The sequence below is a fragment of the Vombatus ursinus genome, unplaced genomic scaffold (genome assembly GCF_900497805.2).
Source record: "Vombatus ursinus unplaced genomic scaffold, bare-nosed wombat genome assembly UNPS02010548.1, whole genome shotgun sequence".
Taxonomy (NCBI): domain Eukaryota; kingdom Metazoa; phylum Chordata; class Mammalia; order Diprotodontia; family Vombatidae; genus Vombatus; species Vombatus ursinus.
This window is the reverse complement of record NW_020950326.1, coordinates 14,444,002-14,470,326: the sequence shown is the minus strand read 5'-3', so window position 1 is coordinate 14,470,326 and position 26,325 is coordinate 14,444,002. Positions and strand designations below refer to the sequence as shown.

The 26,325-nt window shown below is 38.9% G+C and overlaps 1 protein-coding gene across 2 annotated transcripts in view; it reads right to left on the bottom strand.

The window, feature by feature from the left end:
• GYPC (glycophorin C (Gerbich blood group)) overlaps positions 1 to 26,325 on the bottom strand; it is an 88,900-nt gene that overhangs the window by 2,163 nt on the left and 60,412 nt on the right. The gene's annotated exons all lie outside the window — the stretch shown is intronic.

Here is a 26,325-nt window from a genome sequence, read left to right as displayed (position 1 = left end):
ATCTGAATGCAGATCTTCCTGACTCCAAGTCTAGTGCTCTTTCCACTAAACTATGTTGAATCTCACAGTACTGCTGCCTCTCAAAACCTGCCCTCCCTAAAATTAACTCTATTTTCAGTCAAGAACTGATATTCTTATTATACTAAGATATAAATGACAAAGTATAACCTGATGTCCCTTCCGAAGACAGCTATATTTAAAGTGGAATAAATCTTAAGTCAAGTTGTCAATCAATAATCAATCAATCAATAAACATTAGATGTCTACTATGGCCAGGCACCGTGCTAAGCACTGGAAATAAACAAAAAACCCAACCCCTGGCCTCAAAAAGTTTACAATCTAATCAGGAAGACAACATGCAAAGAGATATATAGAAAGCAAGCTTCATACAGGACAAATGGAAATAATAGAATAATAGAAATAACTGGAATTAAGAGGGTTTGGGAAAGGGATAGGATTTCAGTTGGGATTTAAAATAAGCCAGAGAAGTCAATGGGGTAGAGGAGGGAGAGCATTTCAGGCATGGTGAACAGGCCAGAGAGAATTCTAGGAGCTGACTTGTTTGTAAAACAGCCAGGCCAGTGTCACTGGATGAAAGAATACATGGTGGGGAGTAAGTGGTAAGAAGACTGGAAAGGTAGTATGGGGATAGATCATAAAGGACTCTGCCAAACTGAGCATTTAATATTTGATCCTAGAGGTGATAGAGAGCCATTGGAATTTACTGAGTAGGGCAGTGACATGGTCAGTGCTTCAGGAAAATCATTTTGGTGACTCAGTGAAGGACGAATTGGAGTGGGGAGAGACTGGAGGCAGGCAGACCCCCGCTACTCTACTGTGATAGTCTAGGCATGAGTTGATAAAGGTCTATACTAGAGTGGGGTCTGTGTTAGAGGAGAGAAGGGGGCATATTCAAGGATGTTGCAAAGGCAAAATCGACAGACTTTGCCAACAGATTCAATATGGGGTAGGGGAAGGTGAGAGACAATAAAGAGACAAAAAAACCAGGAGGACTCCTAGGTTGATATTACCTAACTGATAATGTTGGCATTTCAGTTATAAGCGAACACATGGGGAATGATGTTTGGGGACCAAGAACTTGCCTGATATCCTTGAAATCAGAGGAAAAGGGAAGGGCATAAGCATTGATATAGCACCTACAATGCGCCAGGAACTTTGCTAAGTGCTTTATAATTAGTATATCCTTTGATCCTCACAACATCCCTGGGAAATAAATGCTGTTATTACCCCCATTTTGAAGTTGAGGAAAAGAAAGCAGACTGAGCTTAAGCTACTTGTCCTAGGTCACATATGTAGTAAGTGTTTAAGGCTGGATTTGAACTCAGATCTCCCTGACTCTGGCCCCATCACTTTAATCACTGAGACACCTACCTGCCAAAATCATACCACAGAGGTTATTCCTTATTGTGTTTAGTCCTAAAAGCCTTGCAAGGTAGGAGTAATTTCCACAAAATCTCCAAAGACTATTTGGAGACCCTTCCAAACACTGTTATTCCTTCTGACAATTCATCTCTTTACTTCCTTTGAATGAAACAATAACTTGTCTATCCTCAAGGGCTGGTGTTTAAGATTTTTCTTTTCTTTTGGGGAAAACGGATATTAGAATTCATTAAAGTCTATTCCAGGCAGCTCTCCTTCCCTCTCCTGTATCACCTTAGAATCCTTTGGTTTTTATCAGACCTATGGAGTTTATCTAAATCACTGTGAGCTCTTGGAATTCACTTTCCTAATGAGAGCTCCATGGTCCTAAGAACTAATGGAATTGTGTGTGCTTGTCCTTAGTTATTAAGCAGACTTACAGCCTCTCCTCTGGGAAATTGGAAAGAATGATTTATTAGACAGTGGAAGAGGCGTCAGTGTTAACATACAATTCCCATGTTCCTATTACAAGGACTACACATATTAAAACAGAGAAGACTGCTTTATAATAGACATTTCCGCTCAAATAATCACTTTAATTATAGTGATATGAGGTCATTCTCCCCTGGGGTAATTGCCAGATGCTTTTTTCTGCTAAGAAGCAAGTTGCCAGCACTGGGACCATGGGTATTTAGTAACAGGGAAATATATATGAAGGGCAGGAAGTCAGGGCTAGAAAAATTGGGCAATTCACTGAGGATGGAGTGGTGTCATGCCTGTCTATGTCCAGGAGTGTTGTCTAGGCCATCGTATAAAAGGTCAAGATCAAATAATGGAGTATCTATCTACTGGGATCTCAAGGTCTAGCCAGCTAAGGCATCTTGCTATCTGACCCTGCCTGATTCTCCACCAGTAACAGTCACCCTCAGATCCAGCCTCCAGAGAATCTCTCAGCACTAATTGCATTCAGTTTTGGGTTGGCTCTGGGGCAGAGCTGCCCTGGACAGGATGGTGAACCAATCTGCATATCAGTCCTCTCTATCTAGCTGGCCTCAGACCCAACCTTGCTTCTTGCCATCTAGTGATCCACCAGGACACCAGGGCCTAATCATCACAGGCATCTTGCCATCTGTTCATGGGTGTTTCCCTCTCCTCCACCCTGCTCCAGATGCCTTCCTTCTCCTGCACAGGCCACAGGTGGATATACAGGGTGCACCCAGACACACCCTAAGATTTCCTAAAATTGGGGTTTTGTTTCTCATTTTTAAGTTTGTAGTTGAAAATAGAGTTTTTAATTTTAAAAAGTAAGTTTAGTTGACTTTTGGCCTATAGTTTTTTTTTTTAATTTTTGGTGTTCTTCCTTCCTTCCTTCCTTTCTTTCATTTTGCTAACTGTTTTCAGTAGCTAATAGTCATTTTACTGCTTGGCTCTTAATAACTAGAGCTTCCCAGATCCTTCAGATCTTCCACATGCCTCCTTCCTTCAGATCTTGGAACTTTGTCTTACAAGTCTGCTCTCCCTATATCTTGTACTTAAATGCATGAAGCCCAGGAATCCGAGCCCAGTTTAGAGAAAACTGATTCTTCCTTTAAATTTGGGGTTTTTTTGAGTGCATATATTTTTTAAATAAACATTTGCAAATAGGCAAGAAGGCAAGTTCTGTAGTGGAGAGAGAGCTGGCCCTGGTGCCATGAAGATTTGGATACAAGTTCCATATCTGGTATGGGGCTGGGTGATGCTGAGCAAGTCACTTAAACTTTCAGTGCTGTAGGAAACTCTCTAAGAATTTAAGTTTCAGAGAAAGTGACAATCTTCATTAACAGAACGTTTGTTCACCTGGAAATTCCCCATGCCAATGAAATCATAGTTCTAATCCCTATCCCTATCCTTATTTCTATACAACTAAATTTTGTTGTTTGGACTTTAATGACCACTCAGATCACAGAGGTAACTAATATTTTTAGCTGAATGAAATAATCAATGAGTCAATCACGATGTACTTGTTGTTTAACCCCGTGCTAAATACCTTGTAGATCATCCTCAAAGAAGGGATTGGTCTAGTCAATTAAAATAATCCAATAAATTTGTGCTATATTTCTGGTTATCAGTCATCTTTTCTCTCTTGTGATACACATCCTCCAATGATGTTTTCCTCTATGATATGGAGGTAGCCCTGGGTTTTCACTGACTTTGCAATCTGGGCATATACTGCAGTCTGTCCTATCAAGATGGAAAGGCTTTGTGTACAAGCCCAACAACAGACCAGCCCAATTAAGTTTGGAGGGGCTCACCACTACAGGGATGACCACTGGGGGCTGAAATTTTATTCATTTATTTTTTGCCACAGCATTCAAAAAGACTATTTATCAAGTGATGAATGGATTTCGATCTGTGTCAGTAGGAGTAACCTTCCAGGGAGATCCTGGATCCTTGAAGAAAGAATTTTTGGAATATGTGCCTTTCACATCTAAAGATGTGATGATGCTGATTAGGGCCACCTTTAGGGCAATTAGAGTTAAAACTCTTGGAGGTCTCCTGGTTCACAGGTCAGTGCCCTTTCCACTAGATCACATTTTCTCCTAAAATAAAACCATCCTACCTAAAGAACATCAGGTCTTTTTAAAAGAGTATTTTTATCTGTATATTCATTCTTTCATCTGTTCTCTTTATTTACCTCTTCTTTCTTTCATTTATTTTTAAGCATTTTGGTGTTAGAAGCAACATCCATTATATTGAGTCTGTGATGGTCCTTTAAGGGGGTGGGAGTTTGTTTGGCTTCCTTATCATCCAAGGCCTAAAAGGTCCAGCCAAAAGGAGTTAGTGCTGGAGGTTTTACCAAAATCTTTGTTGCCCTGTGAGGGAATGACTTCCTGATTTAATCTGGTTGCCATGGTGATTGTGGAGGAGGAAGAGAGTAGTGTTTTATCTAGTCACTATCTTTTTTTAACTTTAGAAATTATTTCTTAAATATCTTATCAGCAAAGTTTTTTTTTAACTCTATTTTACATTCCATACTTTATTGCATTCTAACCCCAAGCCTGGATCAACTGGATTGGTCTAGGTTATGTTTGGCCCAGAACAGTTAACTCTCAGTGTCCCTTCTTTACTAACCTTGCTGATTGCCTTTGAGAATCATTGCCTAGCCTTCAGATCTACAACTACCCATCAGATCTTTTCTTCACTGATTCTTCTTTAGAATTTGGGTCCTTCCAGCTCATATAGGACTTCTGAAAGTCTTAGCTCAGTATTAAACAATTAAAGCTTATAATTGCACTAAGAATTTTGGAAAGTCCCGTATTTTCAACAAATGCTTGATGAATTCAATTCAGGAAACATTTATGAAATAACTAGTGTGTCCAAGGCTCTTGGCTAAGCACTGTTTTTACTAGTCAAACAACTGACATTTATTGAACAACGTATATTCAAAAAGCTTAATGATTTGAGTGTTGATTTGCAATTGTAGATTATGTGGTCATTCTGTTAACCAACCAACAAGTTGTTCAGCTCTCAATTTGATGCTATGGGAGATAACAGAAATATAAGACATAATCTCTTCCTTCACTGAATCTGACAATCTAGCTGGGAAATTGCACAGTGGCACATATTCTGGATTTGGAATAAAAAGAACTGGGTTTGAAGCCTGACTGCCACTTAGTACTTGAGTAACTTTGGGTGAGTCATTGAACCTTAATGACACTCAGTCAGTTTCCTCATCTATTAAAAAAAGGAGTTGAACTAAATGACCTTTAACCTTATTTTGAGTTCCAACTTTATGATCCAGTAACTGATACATGCCCAATTAAAGAATAATATAAGATTGAATATTGTGTGGTACACAGTGAGGGTGTTAGGGGATCTAAAAGGAGGGAAATCACTGTGAGATGGAGTATTTGGGGCTGCTTGGAACAGGTGGGATTCGAGCTCAAATCTAACTAGAAGCTATCTTTCTTTTCTATTCAGGAACCTGGAAATATTTAGTTTATTCATATCTACACATTAATTAGAGACACAGAGACATACTGAGAAAGATAAAAGGGGAGGTGAAAGAAGGGTGTATATGTGTGCGTGCATGCGTGAGTGCGTGTGTGTGTGTGTGTGTGTGTGTGTGTGTGTGTGTGTGTGAGACAGAGAGAGAGAGAGGCATTGTGATTTTGATTTTACACTGTATATGAGAGCTTATGAACCAAAATGACTCAGGAATGGCTTTTCTTCTGTGGTATTTGTCAATCAGGCTTATGGGCTAATAAACATTGCCTATATCTAATGAGCACAGCTAATATCCACACCATGTTGATCTGCAGTTAAATGGGACAAGCAATGGGAGGTAGAGGAGCTTCATTTAATGTTAAATACATTTTTTCTTTTATGTTCCAGCTAAGTGATTGCATGACACTAATGATGTCATAGATTTACATTGTAGCCTTGTTATTGATTGGACTGGTAGCATGGATCAATCAATCAGTGGAAAAGTATTTTATTAAGTGAAATTAAGCAACAGGTAATTATTAAGTGCCTACTACATGCCAGGCACTTTGCTAAGTGTTGGAGACACAACAAAAGGCAAAAAACAGTCCATGTTCTCAAGGAGTTCACAATCTAATTATTAAGTACCTACTATGTGTTGGGCACTAAGGATAAAAATATAATGAATGCAATAATCCCTATTTATAAGGAACTTATATTCCAAAGAGAGGAGAAACAACTGATATCTCTCTCTTCCTCATCTATCTATCTATCTATCTATCTATCTATCTATCTATCTATCTATCTACCTGCCTGCCTGCCTACCTACCTACCTACCTACCTGCCTACCTACCTACCCAGCTACCTACCTATCTACTTATACACACACTTGTATGGGTATGTATATATACAGGATAAATATGTAATATTTCTTTGGGGGATGCATGATGAGGGGGCCTTCCTTCTCTCTCCTCCTCACCACATACTTCAAGGCAAGTACAAATATTCTCAGACTGTAAGGACAGGTTGTAAGGACTGATTTGATTGACTGCTGAGCCAGAACTCTGTGAATGTACCAGGAAAATAATCTCTTACCTGTCAGGTTTCTTCCTGTCAGGCTTGAAGCATTAAGGACCACTCTGTGAGCTCATGGCCAATAGGAAATATCCTAAGAATATTTGTGTCTGCTCTGAAATAGGGAGGGAGTAGAAGGAGAGGCCTTCCTTCTATTACATATCCCCAAGGGAGACACAATTCATTAAGAGAATAAATACAATTCTTTAGAAGTATGTGGGGAGCACGTATAAACAGCACCTACTCATCAAAGATAAAGGACTCTCTATGGAGAGAATTCTCATTCCCTACTCCTTGAAGAAGCTGGTATTTTAAAAATAGAATCTTATCTGACCCTTTACCCAACTCTTCCCCCACATCTAACATCTAATGAGTTTTCCAAATGCTCTGATTACTGAAAAAAAATTTCCAACATCCTGTTCCACTGCCTTCCATTCCTTCACCCCATTCATTTTGAAATGTCTTTGAGCTCAGCTTTGTTTACAAGACATATGCAGAAGTAGAGCGGTTATCTCTCGCTTAAGTTCCTTTGCCATGGAAGCTAGGACAAACCCTGGGACCTGAACATTCTGGAAAGATTTAAAAGGTGAGAAAGAATGTGATTAAAAATCTCTAAAATTTTTTTGGGGTGGGATTGGGGCTTGCTAAATCTTGAGAGAGGGACAAACAACTTATTTCTATCCCCCCCTCCCCCAATTTAACAAACTTCTATTAAGCAACACACACTTATGATCAATGCACTAAAAATTCTAAAAATTCCCTCTGGTTGTACGATGAGTTTTCTGCATGAGACAGTTCATTTGAGGGCTAAGAGCACCTGAAAGGAGTTAGGAGTTGAGAGATCCTATAAAGTTTAAGGGACTCCCCCAAAGTCACACATGTTACGAGCAACAAAAGTTAGATTTGAACTGAGGTCCTTTGACTTCAAAGTCATTTATTGTCTACTACTCCGTAGCTAACTCTTGGTCAGGTAGGATAAGATGATATTCCTTCCAATGGCATGGAGGATCACCAGGCCTTATGATCTGCTCTGTCACTGAATCCTAAGGCAATCCAGAAGAATTGGGTTTTAGTCCCAGTTATCTGTCAATAATTTACATTGATATCTTGGGTAAATCACTTCAAATCTCTGGGTCTTCCTTGGTTTTTCTTCCTTCCTTTCTTTTTTCCTTTCTTTCTTTCTTCTTTTGTTTCTTTCCTTCCTTCCTTTGGTCCTTCCTTCCTTCCTTCCTCTCCTTTTCTTTCCTAGGACATCTTATATCACTCAAGCTGGAAATACAGTATCTACTCACAAACCTAATTCCATTGTTGGTCATCATGGAAGCTTTGATTTGTTCCATTTCATACTTGGACAGATTCATCCCTTCTTAGGTAACCTAGTTCCCATTCCCACAGACTCACCATATTGGTGCCAGGTTTAGTGTGGACATATGATTGACTTTAGCTCTGCCATAGCTCAGAACTCCTGAGCTTAAGTAACCACTAGCCTCAGCTTTATGTGTCACCATACTCATCTGGCCTTAGTTTCCTAAAAATGGACTAGATAGCCTTTAAAGTCCCTCACATTCAGTAACATATGATCCTTAGCTATATGTTTAATTAATACTAGTATCATAGAATCATGTGCTATTTGAGTAGAAAAAGGGCCATAAATATTATTTTCTCCAACTAAAGACTCTATTATCCATGAAAGACCTACTAATTAACACCGTGTTTGGTCTCTTTCAGTCATCTAAAAAGAGAAACGGGACACTATCCCACTGCCCTTTTGTATCTTTTGTGTTACAGGTCCTGGGCCACAAAGTAAAAGCTGCCATTCTCCAGTCAGGGTTTTGTTTTGTCTGGCCCCAGAGTAAACATGAGCCACTGGAGGTAGATAGGATTTAACCACATTAAAAATAAGGGAGTTTTGCCTTCAAGCTTGCAAAAGGTAGTTCTAGACAAACAAAAGGCAATTTTGTACCACACAGAAGAAATTGTGATAGATTAATATATATGTATGGCTTCAAAAAAGGTTTAGGAAAACTCTTGGATGGGTTATTAACATCAGCAATGAGTTAATAGAGAGATTGTATGAAACATATGCATAGAGAGCTGTCTTCAGAATCAGAAGGATTTGGGTTAAATTTGACTCTCTGATTCATACTAGCTGTGGGATCCTGGGTTATTTAACCTCTCATTTGTTCCTTTGGCCCCTCCCCACTGCATTCACCTCCCAGTAACTCTCTAAGCCTATAAGATGCAGAGCAGTTTAGTATCTTCATCAGTAGAAAGAGTTTCCTCACCAGAGAGTTCCCCATACTGAAGGAATCTCAAGTCTGCAGTGTGTTCCTTAGGTCAATCAGTAAATACACATTTATTGGGACCAGCTATGCTTTTAGCCCTGTTTTAGTTAGTCCAGAAGATTAAAAGAATTATTCGGCACAATCCCTGACTACAGGGAATTTATAGTCTTGCTGGGAAATTAAGTCTAACCCACAGGAAAAGGTAAATAGCAATGCAAGGCAGAAGATGTTAAGCAGGCTAGTATTCCCCTGGCTCCCACTCCACAATCTAAAATCTGGTACAGTGAGTGAGTGAGTGAGTGTTATAGGAGTTCAGATAATGGAGAGAGAGAGAGAGAGAGAGAGAGAGAGAGAGAGAGAGAGAGAGAGAGAGAGACTGAGGCATCATGGAGAAGGTGAGACTTCAGAGTCACAGAAAACCCTTTGAAGTCATTAGAAAGCCTGGAGTAGTAAAAAGCACTAAAATTTGAGTGTTGAACTCGGAATTATGGGAATTGAGTTAAATTTTTGTTTCTACCACTTGTGATCTGCACAACGTCTTTGGACCTCAATTTTCTTATTTGTGAAATGAGGAGGTTGGACAGCTTAGATAATGGCCTCTGAGGTCCCTTCCAGCACAAGGTCTGTGATTCTATGATTTGATCTGAAGATGTTTTTTTTTCTTTCTCTCTGTACTTGAGCCTACAGCTTAAAGTTTTTCCATGGGCAACTGAAATCAGTTAGCAAATGGATTCCATTAGCTGAATTGTTTTGGTTAGAACAAGGTCAAGTTTACTTTCTTTTTTTTCTTTTCCAGATTCCTTTAGACATTCCCTGAATTAATGAAATACACATGCTTTAGGAAGCTGAGTAGAAGTTATCAGAGTTAGTATCGTATCATGTAATTCATTCATTCATCGACCCATTTACCTATCCACCCATCCAATGAGTATTTCCTGGGAACTTAAATATACAGCCCTAAATTAAGTTCTGTCTGGGATAAAAAAAAGAATATAGAGCTTACTACTCAGTCCAGGAGACAAGGTGTATGTATCTTAGACAATCAAATAGGCAAAGAAGTATTTATTAAGTGTATACTTTAGTGTGCCAAACATTGTGTTAGGTGCTGGGATTTACAATGAAAAATGTGAAATAATCCTTGCCTTCAAAGACTTGACATTCTGTGAAGTAAGATAGCATGTTTATATGCAAGTATATGTAGAAAACATATATACCAAACATATATAAATTAGCTACATGGAAATTTGGGAGGGGAAAGCACTAGAAGCTGGGAGCAAAGACAATTGAAATAGCAGGAAAGGTCTCATGCAGAAGGAAGTTCTTTAGCTGAATTTTTTAAAGAAACCAGGGATTTCAAGAGATAAAGGTGAGAAAGCAGAGCATCCCAGGCCTGGGGAACATCCTAGAAATAGGTATGGAGATAGGAGATGAAGTGTGGTATAGCAGGGACAAGCTAAAGAACATTATGAGGCAGTAGGGGATGAGTTTCAAACAAGAGGCACAAACTGAAGTGTTATGGGACACTGTGTAGGAAGGAGAGATCTTTGTGGGCTACGTATTCAGGACAGATGAAACTTAATTGGGCTTCCCTCTAGCAACTAGGTGATGGGCCCCTTCTACCTTTCTAGTCTTCTTACATCTTGCTCCTTGATATGTACTCTTTGATCCAGTAACACTGCCCTCACATCTTGTTTCATGAATAGAACACTTCATCTCTCAGCTCCAGGCATTTCTTTTGGCTGTCCACCATGCTTGGAATGCTCTCCCACCTTTAGCTCTGCCGTAGCTCAGAACTCCTGAGCTTAAGTAACCACTAGCCTCAGCTTTATGTGTCACCATACTCATCTGGCCTTAGTTTCCTAAAAATGGACTAGATAGCCTTTAAAGTCCCTCACATTCAGTAACATATGATCCTTAGCTATATGTTTAATTAATTACTGACTTCCCAGTTTCCTTTAAGTCCCAGATAAAATCCCATCTTCTACAGGAAGCCTATCCCAACTCCTCATAAATCCAGAAAGTCCCTGCTAAAATCACATCTTCTTCTATAGGAAGCCTTTCCTTGTTGTTGTTGTTGTTCAGTCCTGTCTAACTCTTCCTGATCATCTTCCACTATGTCTCAAAGTCCATCCAAGTTCATGTTTATTGTTTCCATGATACTATCTATCTGTTTTATCCTCTGCCATCCCCTTTTCCTTTTTCCTTCAATCTTTTCCGTCATTGGTGTCTTTTCCAATGAGTCCCATCTTCTTATGTGGTCAAAGTATTTAAGCTTCAGCTTCAGTATTTAACCTTTCAGTGAATAGCTTGAATTAATTTCTTTAAGTATTTACTGATTTGACCTCCTTGCTATCCAAGGGACTCTGAAAAGTCTTCTTCAGCACCACAGTTTGAAAGCATCAATTCTGCAAGATAGTTTTTTTTACATAGTCCTACTCTCATAGTCATACAATGGTACTGGAAAAAACTATAGCTTTGACTATATGGACCTCTGTTGGCAGAGATGTCTTTGCCTTTCAGTATACTGTCCAGATTTGCCATAGTTTTCCTTCCAAGGAGCAAATGTCTTTTAATTTCATGACTGCAGTTGCTGTGTGCAGTGATCTTTGAGCCTAAGAATAAAAGATCTGACACGACTTCCATTACTTCTACCTCTATTTGCCAGGAAGTGATGGAACTGGTTGCTAAGATCTTAGTATTGGTTTTTTTTTTTTTTTTATGTTAAGCTTCAAGCCAGCTTTTACATTCTCCTCTTTCACCCTCATCAAAGCTTCTTAATTTCTATTCACTTTCTGCCATCAGTGTGGTATCGTCTGTGTATCTGAGATTTTTGATATTTTTCCCAGCAACCTTAATTCCAGATTTTGATTCATCTAGCCTGGCATTTTGCATGATATACTCTGTATGATGTACCTTCCTTCTTTTAATTATTTCCATATATATGTGTGTGTGTGTGTGTGTGTACATGTATATGTATATATGTGTATATGTGCATATACATACACATATACACTCACACACACATATATATATATACATATATATGTATATAGCTCGAGTATATTAGTTTGCTTATTTGTTGTCTTCCCCATTAGATTGTAATTTGTGATCTCCTTGAGGGCAGGGACTGTCTTTTGTCACTTTTTGCATAGCTGGCATTTATTGTAGTGCCTGGTGCATAGTAGATACTTCACAAATGTTTTTTGACTAACTGACTGGTGCCCAAAGACCCATGAACTGTTAGTTGATTAGCCACTAAATACTATAAGTAGTACCATCTTCCTCCTCTACCCCATCCCCCATCTTAAATGACTCCCACTACCTATCAGAAACTGTGTTAAATCTAAATTCTCCTGGCTCATTTTCTTTTTCACTTTCTTTTTTATTTATTAAATTTATTGACATGCCTTTCAAACACTTCCCAACAAGGACTCAAAGAAATGTCCCTACAAAGTACAATCCCTGAAACAGGTTAAGTCTATTGTAAACAGGAAGGAAGGATATGTCCTTTAACAATGTGGTACTAATGCCAAGTATTTTACCAGAATTTTTTGCCTTGCTAGGTTGCTATTACACTGTTGTAATCATTGAATATTTTGTTCTTTTATATATTTAATTTATTTTTTTTATTTTTTGGGCAAGGCAATTGGGGTTAAGTGACTTGCCCAGAGTCACACAGCTAATAAGTGTTATGTTTGATTTGAGCTCAGGTTCTCCTGACTCTAGGCCTGGTGCTCTATCCACTGTGCCACCTAGCTGCCCCTAATTATTTATTTTAGCTTTATATAACTTCATATAAGCTTTCTCATATTTCTTTGAATTCTTCATTTTTTCATTCATTATAGCTTATTAATATTTTATTACATTCACATGCCACATTCTGCCCCCCCAATTATTTCTGGTTGTTGGGCATGCATTTAGTTTCCAGTGTTTTGCTATTACAAATAATAACGACATGATTATTTTTGTATGTAATTCAAATAGTGGAATCTCTGAGTCAAAAGATATGAACAATTTAACTATGATACAAACTTTTCTTACATAACTTCAAATTATTTTCCAGAAATCAGAAGACCTAGATTTGACTTCCAGACCCTCTACTTACCAGTAAATTTTTTTGGACAAGTCACTTCACCTCTAAAAACTCAGTTTCCTTATCTATAAAACAGATATGACAATATTTTTATAACCTGTGTAAAAGGGTTATTGTGAAAAAAGGACTTAGTAAACTCTGTGTGTGTGTGTGTGTACACATATATATAAATTTTGGCTGTATTGTTTGCTGTTATTTTATTTTACATATGTATGTCTTGTTTCCCAGTCCAATCCAATCAACATGTATTAGGTGCCTGCTCTATGAAAGGCACTGTGTTCATTGCTAGGAATACAAAGGCCAGATAAAATCATTCCCTGGCTACAAGGAGCTTACATTCCCCAAATGGACTGGATGTTCCTTGAAGACAAATCCTGTACTTCATAAGTATTTTTTCTTACAGAGTTTAGCAGAGGGCAGGCACAGTGAGGATCCATGAATATTTGTTGATTGGATAAAGGAATTTATTGACTGCTTATGTTGTATGTATCACTGCATTACACAGTATAAGGAATGGAGGTTGAGATAAGGATACAAGGAAAGATGACCTAGGCTTCTACTTTTATGTCCTAAGATGCCCAGAATGAGCTTTGTGAAATATGGTGTCAGTATAAAGGACTAAGAACTTTACAACCAACACAAAAAAAAAACTCATAAAAGACTTTGTCTACCTTGCATATTTAATGCTTCTTATTTTTTTCTCAATAAACAGGTGATGTGCATGGACGATGAATATAGTTAAAACATACAGCTAATGTTATTTGACCACCCCTCCTTCCCTATCTTTTCTTCCTCTTACCCCTCCAAAACACACCACACAAAATATATTGAAGCTCTAGAACTGTGGTGTAATTGGTCATTGTTTGGAACGCATCAATCTGACATGCTGAACACAAAAACACTCCCACCCTTGAACAATAACCCATCAGGCTTCACATTCATCAGTCCTGCTCTTTGAAAATTAAGCAACGGTTTCTCAGCTGTCAATCTGGACAGCAGACAGAATAATTTGGCTTCCATTTATATGCTAAATTATTTCAGTGAAACTAATGGGAGGAAAAACAACCACTGCTGATTCATTTAGGTAAATAACTGAACTCTGTTTAAAATGCAGTGGCAAAAGGTTTATAATTGCCTGGGCTATTTCCAAATGAAGACACCTAATGCTTCACATGTAAATAGTTCATCACGAAAGTGACACGGGAAGATGATAACTATTTGCAATTTTTCTTTGGAGGAAAACAGGACACTGAGAAACAGTGAAGTGATGCTTGGCCTGATTTGTATCCTATTTCATTTTTCCTATTCTGAGTTCTGCCTACATTTTTTTTACATCAAATTTAGACATAGAATGTAAGCTCCTTGAAGACAGCAGCTGTTTCATTTCTTGTATTGCAAACCCAGTTCCCAGCTTCATTCCTAGCATGAGGCAGACATTTAATGAATGCTTATTGGTCAATCAGACTTGTTGAGAACTTCGCCATTTGTCTCAGACCAGTGAAATCCCTAAAGAAAATACACATTCAACATAAACTCTTTCCAAAAGCTCAGCCTCACTAAGGAAGAATGTCAGTGGAGTCTTCCTGTTTTTAAACAACAAATTAGAAAGATAATCTCAATTCCAGAGAGTCAACAATCCAGGGTCTGTGATAGATGGACTGATAGCAGACAGGAAGGGAGTGGCATGGGAAATTATAGCCTTTTAGAACTAGAAAGAACCTTTGAGATCATCTAGTTTAAACAATTCATTTTACAGATGAGAACCCTTGCCCAAGGCCACACAGGGAATTAGTGGCAAGGCAGGAACAAAAACCCAAGTCCATAGAGCTTCTTCTACTATACCAGTGCCTAGCATTTTATATTTAAAGATACTCCATCTTGTTTTGTTTCTGGACTATGTAAATAGACCTCACTTGAAGAAAATCTAGTCTAATTCAGTAGTCTTACAAAATAGTTTAGGGGCAATTATTTCCTCTGTGAAATGACTCTTTGCACAGGGAAGAGGGTCTATTGGGGACTGAGTAGAAGGCAAAAACTCTGGGCAAAATTAATGAGGCCTCTAGACCAAAGTTTACCTCTGGAAAGTTAACTGATTGAGCAAAGGTGAATTAGGGCAGGGTCCCTCACCACGGGAATTTTTTTGTCATTGGAAAGGAATCTAGTGGAAAAACACACTGACATCAAGAGGGGTTAGCTGCCTGATACCAAATGATGCATTGGTAGAGAAGGACTGATGATAATCCATGTTAATTGGTACTCAACATAACGAAAAGAAGATAGTTATTTAATGCACTAGACAGGAGCAAAACCAGAAAAGCTTAAAACAGTGACCAGAATAGAGTTAATAAAAGCACAATTAGCACAATTAAATAATTAGGACAGGCTAATTGTTCTTATCTGCTGTTGACAAAGGGCAATAGGATCAGCTCTATTTTATTCTTTAGTCTATACTAAGAATAATTATTTGAAGCAGGAGAGAAGTGAGTAACAAGGACTGCTTTGGTATCCCATCTAAGGGAGTTTAATGTAAGTACCCCAAAGACCTTGTTATAAGGCAGTTTCAATTATAAGATGATGGTATCATTTGGACTCTGGGGACCTTGTTATACTGAGGCTCTAGTGTGTCTTTTTGTCTTGATATTGCTTTAGCTTTCTCTATATTCTGACTCCATCTCCTTCCCTCTCCTTCTTCTCTATCTCTTTATCTCTCTCTCTCTCTTAAAATAAAAAACAAACACATTCAAAAACAAAAACAAAAAACCAATAAATCATTTAAATGGACATACACATATTCAATGAATAGTTTAGAAATCCTGAAGCACAGCAATAAATATTAAACCCCACTAGTAAAGTGGTAACTGTGGGTATTTTTCATTTGGGGGATACCTATATATTGTGGGATACACACATATATTCTATAATTATTATACATGTGTGTTTAACAATACATGCATATGTGTATATACATATATGTGTATGTATATGTGTGTGTGTGTGTATATATATATATATATATATATATATATATATATATATATATGCATACACACATCTATCTATCTATCTAGGCTGGGTGGAGCAGTGAATACAGTGTGTGGCCTTGACTCAGGAAGACTACTCTTCCTGAGTTCAAATCTGGCCTCAGCCACTTACTAGCTGTGTGACCCCAGGCAAGTCACTTAATCCTGTTTGCCTTAGTTACCGCATCTGTAAAATGAGCTAGAGAAGGGAATGACAAACCACTACTGTATCTTTGCCAAGAAAACCCAAAATGGAGTCACGGTCAAACATGATTGAAAATGACTGAACAACAGCTATCTTTTATCTAGGAATTATAGATGTGATTTATCTAGGAATTATACATGTGATTTCATTGGAATAGGGAAATCCCCAGTGATGTAACTCCTTCTACCAATCCAATGCAGGTTGACATCTTTTCTGCAATTTATCATTTTAGTTGACTAGAGCACTCAAATGTTAAATGACTTACCCAGGGTCTTAAAGCCAAGATGTCTCAAAGATATAACTTGAATGCAGGTTTTCCTGGCTTTGAGGCTTATTCACTATTTACTACACCACACTGCCTCATCCATTTGTCAGACTATCTGTCTACATGAACACATTTCACTTACCCAAATTCAGATTTATTATTGGTGCATTTTAATATTTTGTGCTATCATTCAGTATTTCTGAACTGCTCATTGAATCAGATTATACTAAGATATAGTCTCCATCTAACTTATTGGTCTTTCTTTGTTTGTCCTGTAGATTACTTTCCTTATATCAGGAGTATGTAACATGCTGCTAATACTTTTCCCTTTGAATGTCATATGTCTGGAAATAAATTTCCAACCCAATTTTCAAAACATTAGTTAATTTATGCTTACTCAACTTACTGAACAGGTCATAGAAAATAATAGAGCTCCTTCTTGGTGCCAATTTTAGAAAAAGAAGCCCCAGAATTTGCTAGACTGCTCTAGCCCGCTCATTTTACAAATGAAGAAACTGGATCCTGGGGAGGTCACATGATTTGCTCAAGGTCCCCATCAATGGGATTTAAACCCAGGTACTCTGACTCCCAAACCCATGTTCTTTCCACTGTATCCTGATGCTTCCAAGATTAAGCGAATGCCAAGAAGAGAAGGAAGGCATATAAAGGTGAAGAGAGGGGTTACCAAAAACACATTTCAGTGACTAGTCCTCTCAGTGTTGTCTGGAGGCTTTGTGAAGGTATCACGTATGCAGAAACTAAGATAATAATATTTGAGATACAATTCAAAGCCCATTTTAGATGTTACTCCAGGCCTGGTTTGGAAGGGAGGAGAGGCTTAGGTAGGAAGCACTCTGCTGGGGTGAGCCTCTGTCCTTTCTTTGATGAATTCATTCCTTTGAATTGCCCTTCTCTTAGTCTTCCTTAATGTCTTGGGTAGAACAGAAGTTAATGTAGGGTCTTAATAAAGGCTATGTCCTAAGGATGACCCTGGACATCTGGCTGGCTTTAATACGTTATTGAAGGAGAAATGTCATCTCGCTCACACCCCCATGAAAGAGGACTATGGGGAGGGTCAGAGCTTGTGAAAGGGCCCTTCCCCCAGCTCATGGCAGCCCAGTCTGAGTGCCCCTTTTGTTCCCAGCTCCCACTCCCTGGTCTATTTCGACAGGCTGCCCCCTTCGGTCTGGGGACTGGTCCTTTTTTTGCCTTCTTACCATCATCTTCACTCAGAACAGCTGAATTCTTTTTCTCTTTCCACTCTTACCCTCATTTGCTGTTTTGAGGTGATCTCTAAGAGCCTTTCCTGCTCTGGAGCTGTTGCTTTTATTATTTTTGCTTTTCACAGGACAGGACTATCATGAAGCTACCCAGTCAGAGTAGTGGAGGAAGCCCTAAGGCTTGGATTTCAGAGATATTACTGCTAGTGCCTCTGTCCTTTCCTTCTCTCTGTTCTTTCATTCCCTCCACTTGCCCTTTACTTCCCTTCCCCTCCCCCCTCACTCACTTAGAAAATAGTATGTGAGCGTTAGGCTATGTTCAGCCATTCATTCTTTCGGGGCCTTGAGTTCAGACAAAAACTTAATATTCTGGGGAGAGAGGGTCCTAAGGAGAGACGGGGTATAGAGGGCTCAGCAGGCCCATCCTCCATCCTCTTGGACAGACAGCCTCTAAAATCCATCTTGTCTGGATATCCATTCACTTTTTAGACATCTGAGTCCAAACACTTAGGACTTCTGTAATCTGGTCACAATTGATCTATTCGACCTAAAGCCTCTGTCCTTTGAGGTGATACAGTTGTATTTTAACCCTGGGCTATTCTATTTAGTACCTGCATGATTCTCTGGGCCTCAGTTTCCTCATCTGTAAAATAAAATCCCATCCAACTCTAAAAGTATAATGACCCAGCTATTTTTTTCTTATTAACCTTCAAAAATGTCCTACCGCCTTGTTTTAATCCTTATTAAACCTGTAATGCAAGCTCCCGTCTCTTCTCAGCCTGATCATCCTTCATAATACTAGTTCCTTGCTTCTTCTTCTGTGAAGCCTATTTTAAACCATCCTAGCAAACAGTTGTCTCTCTTCCTCTGAATCCTCCTAGCATTTCCATTTTGCTTCTTTTTGAAGCAATGTGGTGTCATAGTGTAGAGAATGTTGTACTTTGAGTCAGGAAGACCTGAGTTCATATCCACATGACTTACTAGCTGTGTGACTGCAGGTGAGTCATGTAATCACTCTATGCCAGTTTTATTATATGTAATTGGGTGTGATATTAGCACCTACTTGGGTTGTTGTAAGGATAAAATACGATGATAAAGGTTAAGCATTTTCCAACCTTAAAGTGCTATGTAAATGGTAGCTATCATCATCATCATCATCTTCTTCTTCTACATGCAGTTCACTAAGCACTCAACATACCTTGTGTGCTAGACGATGCATGTATTATTGCTCTGTGTTGTCACTTAACTTTTATGTTGCTTAACTTTGAAATCTATCTTATTTTCCTAAATAATTCCTAAATAATTTTCTATAGGGCAGAAACCTTGGGTATGGGGCTCTTCCCTAAATAAGTGTACAATTTTTTAATAATGTTCTTCTGTATCTCTCTGTGTTCCTCCTTCCCTCATCTCTCTCTTTTTCTCTTGCTCTGTCTTTTTTCATGCACACACACACACACACACAGAGACACACACACACAACATACACAGATACACAAGTTCGTCTTGTTTCCTACTTCAGTGTTAGGTCCACAGTAGGAATTTACTACATGTTTGTTGGAGAAATTAAGGAACACCGTTTCAAAGGAAAAGATCCTTTGATAGGCCATTTAAAAAAATGTGTTCTCTCTTTTTAACTTCAACCTGTCATTCTCCAAGATAATTCAATTCATTTCAAATCAACAGACTTTTTTTTTTTTTTTTTTTGGCAATTGGGGTTAAGTGACTTGCCCAGGGTCACACAGCTAGTAGGTGTCAAGTGTTTGGTCTGAGGCTGGTTTTGAACTCAGGTCCTTCTGACTTCAGGGCCGGTGCTCTATCCACTGTGCCACTTAGCTGCCCCATCAACAGACATTTTAAGAGCCGATAACGTGCAAGGGGAGAGATAGCCTTGGCTATACTGGCCTCTGAATCAGGAAGGCCTGGATTCCAGTCCTATTTTTGACATGTAATGGTTTTATAAATTTGGGCAATCTCCCACCATCTCAGTCATCCCTGGCAGCCCTCTAAGACTTCAAGTTGCAAATCAGGGGCCAGTACACATTGGTAGAAGTTCCTCACTGGGAGCTGCCTATACTGATGAAGTCCCAGGTACAGTTAAAAATAATTGAAAGGCATTGTGCCAGACCAAGGGGACATGGAGACAAAAAACAAAACAAAACAGTTCACATGTTACTGGGGAAAGGAGATACATTTAAGCAGAAAAACAAATGCAGTATAATGTGAAAATGGAGAAAACACTCAATTGGGAGGGCGAGGAAAGGTGGAGGATGTGGTCAGTCAGTCATCTGTATTGAGTCTTAAAGGAAGCTAAGGATTCTAGGAGGTGGAGGTGAAGAAATGCAAAGACACAGACATGGCTAATGGCAAGGAGTTAGGCACAGAATGTCCATTTTGGGGAACAGAAAGTAGAACATTTGGGCTAGCATAAAGAATTTGGGAAGGAGGGTAATAGGAAATATGACTAGAAGGACAGTGTGCAGCCAGACTCTATGTTTTCCACACTCCACATACTTGATCTCAACTCAAGGCATTGGAGCAGGCTGTCCCCTAGGCTTAGAATGTCCCACCTTTTGGAAATCTTCTCTTCCTCCAAGTCTCAACTCATGTATTCACTACGCCACAGAAGCTTCCATGATCCCTCTAGGTTAGAATGGTCTTTTACCTCTTAAAGTTTCCTAGGTAATTTGGGTGGATTTATCATTCCTCTCCCCCATCATATATTTTACGTATCCACTGTATACCTCTAACACACACACACGTAACCTCTTTAGGGGTATAGCATGTGTTATGTTTTATTTTTTATATTCCCGGTGCCTAGAATGGTGCTAGACAGGTATTTAAAAAGTCTCCCTTTGAGGTTTTCTCTAATTTGTCATTTTCATAGTTTGTTTGTTTAGTTGTTTGCATGTTATCCCTCATTAGACTGTCAGCTCCTTGAGAGAGGGACATTCTTTTGCCTTTTCTGTTTTCCTAGCACTTAGCTCAGTACCTGGTACACAGTAGATGCTTAATAAATGCTTGTTGACTTGACTTACAAAAGACTTAGGTAGATAGCCAAAGGCAGATTTTGCTCCCTGTACTCCCCCACCCCACTCCCACTCTTCCCTCTCCAACCCTCAAAGCTTAGGAATCAGGCAGGCATTAATTCAGGGAAATAAAATAAGAATGAGGCAGGTTAACATAATACAGTTAATAAATGCAATTATCAGTATTATGTAAGATCCCTTCCTCCTCCCACATCATCAAAACAATAACAATTAGTTCCTTTACCCGTTCTATACCTGAAATCACAAGCACATGATTAAAGTTGGAGAATCATAGATTTGAAAGTTGGAAAGGACCTTAGATGTCACCCAGCACAGTCCCCTCACTTTACAAATAAGAAAATGAGGCCGGAGGGGTGGTTACTTGCTCAAGTGCTGTAAGTGGTAGTGTCAATCTCCAGTGACTACCCAAATTTTGAGTACATAAAAGTCGTAGTATATGTGGGAGGAGAATCCTTTACATTGCTATTTACCTTCCTTCCTGTTGTCTGATAGAGATGGCCCTGGACATTGGCATTGGCAACAAATTTCATCTCATCTGTTAAAGAACCTACTGAATTAGAAAATCTCAAAGGATCTTTCCAGCTCTTAACTTTGATGAACAGGTGTGAGGCCATTTTGAGAAATGGATTAAGATTTTGAAACATAGCATCTATGAGTTAGACATGACTGCCACTGACGAGCTGTGGGACTTGAGACTTTTTTTATTCTTCTGGGCCTCACTTTCCTTAATATAAAAGGAATGTATTGGACTAGATGGGGGAAAGGACTTTAGAAGCCACAGAGTCCTGCTTCCTCACCCCCCTCCCCATTTTATAGATTGAGATTCAGAGGGATTTAGTGACTTGTCTAAGAGATAGTAAATATAGAGCTGGGATTCAAACCTATGTTTTCTAACTCCAAAGCCAGCATTCTTTCCACTGTATTCTATGAATCAATGACTTTATCATGTACATAGAGACTGTATTCTAGGAGGGTGCCATATGCAATATCACACATTCTGGCCATGGTGAATGAATGTTTCTGGACAGTATTAAACAGAACCAAGGTCTGGGGGCAAGAAAGGTGAAGGCCCAGAAATGGAACTTTTAAGGTATTTCCAAAAAAAAAAAAGAAGAAGAAGAAGGCATCTAGTAGAGAGACTTTCAAAACTGGAAGAGACCTGGAGGGTCTATCTGTAATGAAATGTCCAGGAATGAAGGGACTCTAGTTTCATAGATGGTCCAATTCTATTCCTTGTGAGTCTTTTCTTTCTGTCTGTCCTGGTCCCCCTGTCTCCCCCCTAGGCTCCAGAGCTCCAAGTGATCACTTCTGCTACTGTAACACCAACCACAAGAATTTCACTTATTTCTTTGCTGTATTGACTGACTTGAAGAAACACCTGTGGCTTACCATTATCAAACTCACCAGTGCCCTGAAGATTTAAAAGAGAAATTGTTGTAAGAAATGTAGGTAAACAAATTAAACCCAAAAAGAAAAAAAAATCACTCCATGAGACCCAGTAAGTTACAAAACAAGGAAGAGCTTTGGAGCATAGATTTTTGAATTGATCTGGATTCTGGCTAAAGCTATTTTCTGCTTCTAATCCCATTTGGTTCCACTTTCAGAGTTATGTAAGAGTATCAGAGCCAAGAGGTAGGGTGGGAAGAAGACTAATTACTGAGGTAGATGGCATGGGTTTGAATCCAGATTTCTACTATTTGCTACCTTCATGATCTCTGTGAGCCTCAGTTTCCTTATCTGTGAAAGGAGAAGGTTAAATGAAATGATCTTTTTGGTATCTTCTAGTGCAAGATCCTATCATTCTATAATCTCACAAAGGCAGGGAAAGGAGCACATACAGCCAATGGGGGAAAAGAGGAGAAGGAAGAGCAGGTGCAATTAATAGGAATATTTAAGGTAAAGAGAAATAGCATGTCGGAGAGAATAGAGAGGCAGCCTCCAACATAGAACAGCTTGGGTTTAAGTCATGCCTCTGACACAGTCTGGCAGCATGACCCTGGGCAAGTCATTTAACTTCTTGGTGTCCCGAGGGAATTCTCTAAGAGTACACTATAGTCTCTAATAGGATCAGGGAGATAACAGTTGATAATCTGTATCGGTAAAGGTAGTTTCCTTACTGGTGAGCTCCCCATACTGATGGTATAAAGACATGGGTAGAAACAAAAATAACATGAGATGATATGATTATGCTTCACTAGGGTTTGTTTATACATTTGCCCAATCATAGGGAGGTAGTGTGGTATAATGGAAAGCAATGGATTCAAATCATTGGACCTGGGTTTGAATCTTCACTCTGTTATTTACTACCAGTTTCAACTTTTTCATCTGTTTAGAAGAAGCATTTGGATCACCAAATTCTCTTCCAACTTTAAAATCCCAGGTTTCTCTTCTATGGATGCAGGACAAAATGGCTGAATGGGAGTGAGGAAAGGGGATACAATATAACGAGACAGGATGGACTTCATGGTGTGAGATTCCTTTGCAAATCCATCTCTTCCTTCCTGTGCTAACCCTGGGCTACAGGACATGTCCAGGAATCAGTTTCTTATCTGCTCTCTAGGTAAAGTCTTTTCTGTCCATGTCTGCTTTGGCAGTTGGCTTTGGAGTAGAGGCATGTGAAGACTACTTAGGATTTGGTCAACAGTGAACTTGATACCCATAGTCAAAGCTGTTTGCCATCTGTCTGATGCATTTTTAATCAGGCCAGTTCTCATTCCCTAAGGGCACACCTGCTACAGAGATAGTTGCTTCTGATAGTCTACTCTAGTGGAATCCTTGCTGTTGTTCAGTCATTTTAGTCATGTCTGATTCTTTATAACCCCATTTGGGGTTTTCTTGACAAAGAAAATTGAGTGGTTTGCCGTTTCCTTCTCCAACTCATTTTTTTTTCCAGATGAGGAAACTGAGGGGAACAGGGTTAAGTGACTTGCTCAAGGTTACACAGCTAGTAAGTGTTTGAGGTTGGATTTGAACTCAGTCTTCCTGATTCCAGGCCCCATCACTTTATCTACTGGTACCATCTAGCTGCTCTGGTAGAATTCTTAGTCACTTTCAGAACCCATTTTCTTCTTCTATCTACGAGTCAGGACTCTTAGGTTGTTTCTTCTGTCCCCAGGTTGTGATGTACTTCCTCTCCATAATTCTCCCTGGTCCTCTTGCCACATTCAGTTGGAAAATTAACCAACTGAACATGATGGGCATTTTTGAATTGTACAGGGGTAGAGATGGCAAGGTAAAGTAATGGAGGAGGCAAGGCCATAGCCAGGGTAATAAGTCAAAAGATAAAGAAAGAGCAGGAACCTCATTCTAGGCGCAAGACCTGGGATACTGTGAGAAGAAGTCTGCTCAACACGCCAGAATGAAAGCCAAGAGAGGAAGCCAAACTGAGGAACTGTCAGGAGGGGCCAAAGGGTCAAAGAAGCTGGAATGAACCAAAGAAACAGGAAGCCGACTGACAGCTGAATGACACACTCCGAGTTTCACACACTCAATACACACTGTGCCTTTTTCTGCTGGGTTTGTGTGTGTTGGTCCCAAGCCCTTCTGTTCCTTAAAGGAGAAATGCTGTTAAATGCTGGGACTCATCTATCACTTGGTTCCTACTCTAGTCCCTGGCCCACAGATGAGGAACATACTTTCTAATCTGTATCCCAAACATTCTCTATCTGGGCTTCAGTTACTATTAGACAGTCAGTCAACAAGCATTTATTAAGCTCTTACTGTATGCCAGACATCGGGTAAGGTTCCCCTATGTCTTAAATTTAAATTCTTCACCCTTCTTGAAGTTTCAGTGTTTCTTGGTCCCTTTAAATTCTATGCTCAATCTTATTGATGTTGTCCAAAATAAATGTGCTAGCTAGCTGGTTATTAAACGTGACTCTACCTTTCGATGAGATTTTGCTTATTCATTTCACTTCACTTCAGCTCACTTCACTTCAACCCTAAGCTTCTCTAATTTTATGAATCTGTTTTCCACGCCCTTGGTATGTTTGTTTGCTTTTTTCGGAGGCCTTTTGTGTACGCTAGGGGCCCTGAGCCCATCAGGGTTAAGTGCCCTCTGCTAGTCTTGCTCTCCAGTGAGATAACAACACTCCAATCTTTAGCACTTCTCAGGAGGACCTAATTCTGGTTTTAAAAAAATCATATAATTGCATTTTCAGCATAATTAGGCACCTAATTACACGCCCAAACTGCCTCCATCCAGCTGCATGTGTAAATAATGATGATTTAGTTAGTGATGTTTTGTTTCCCGTTTCCTAGAAGCCACTTCAATTGGTGAATGGAATGTTGAAAGTACTTTTCTCTTTTTCTCCCCCTCCCCTAATCCATTTCCCATCGCTTTAGAAAGAACATAAAAACAGAGACAACAGGCCCGAAGTGTTCCACATCAGGAGAACAAATTAAAGATAAAATAATAGGCGAGAGTCTGACAATATGCAGCAGAACTTCAAACTTCAGAGGAACCCACCCTGAGATTACATGCAAAGGATTGTTATTTGCTTATTTTTCAAGTAAGAACCAGCCCAGAATTCAAATTATATTTCACAGAACAAGTAATTATTGCAGGAAAAAGAAACATGGTGTGTCCAGAGAGATGCCCATATGAATAGAAAATATAAGATGGAAGGGATTTTGAGAGAGAGAGAAGGAGGGAAGCAGAGAAATTTAGATGGGCGAAAGGAGCATGTAGTAGGTAAAAGAATCATAAACATATAGAATCCTAGAGCTGGAAGGGACCTTGTATATTATTGTGCTCTACACAAGCCCTAAAATGTAGTCAGATAGCCTCTAATTGCCTCTAGTGTTGGGGAACTCACTATTACATTAAGAGACCTTTCTGCTTTAGGATATATTTAATCATTGGGAAATTCCTCCTAATATCGAGGCTAAATACGTCCCATTACTATTATTGTTATACTTAACAAGTTTATTTGAACTTGGATTGGAAAAAAATTACATCTTTATTTTCACTAATGTCTAACTCTAATTTAGAAATTTCTTCAATCATGAATTTTAAATAAAAACATGATTCTGAGATGAGATTGATGGGCTTCACCATATTATCAAAGGGGTCTATGTCACAAAAAAGGTTCAGAACCCTTGTCATTGATAATATTGATGCAGTATACCATGAGCTATAGGAAAGCTGTTTCTACTGAGGTTACAAGGGTAGGGAAAGCTTATATGTCTTCCAAAAGGAATGTGTAGGAGTCAATGTGGTATAGTGGAAAAACCACTGGATGAGAATGCAGGATACCTGGGTTTTGCTACTAAGAATCTTTGTTTCTGGACAAGTGCCTTCTCTTTTCAGGGTCTCTGTTTTCTCATCTGTAGAATAAGGATGTCAAACTATATAATTTTAAAAGTTTCTTCCAAATCTATGAAAGGTTGGGAAAAAAAACTCATGAAGAAATGTATTTGGGTTGTTTATAAGGTAGGAAAATTTTACATGAGGGATGAATTAAGGAGGGATGAGAAAGAGAAAATAAAAAAAAGAAGGAAGAGAAGAAGGAGATAGAGAAAGAAGATGAAGGGAAAAGTATGAGGAAGAAGAGAAGGAAATAACTCTATAGAGCAGAGGTGTCAGACATGTGGCTATAGTACTCCTGAGTGCCCAAACCAGATTAAAATGTAATTGGGAAATATTTAACAAAATAAATAAAAATAGAATGTAGATAATATTAATATGTGATACTCTTAAGTCAAATTTGGACCCCCGCAGATCCTTATGTATAGTTTAATGGTCCTGTTTCTATTTGAGTTTGATACCACT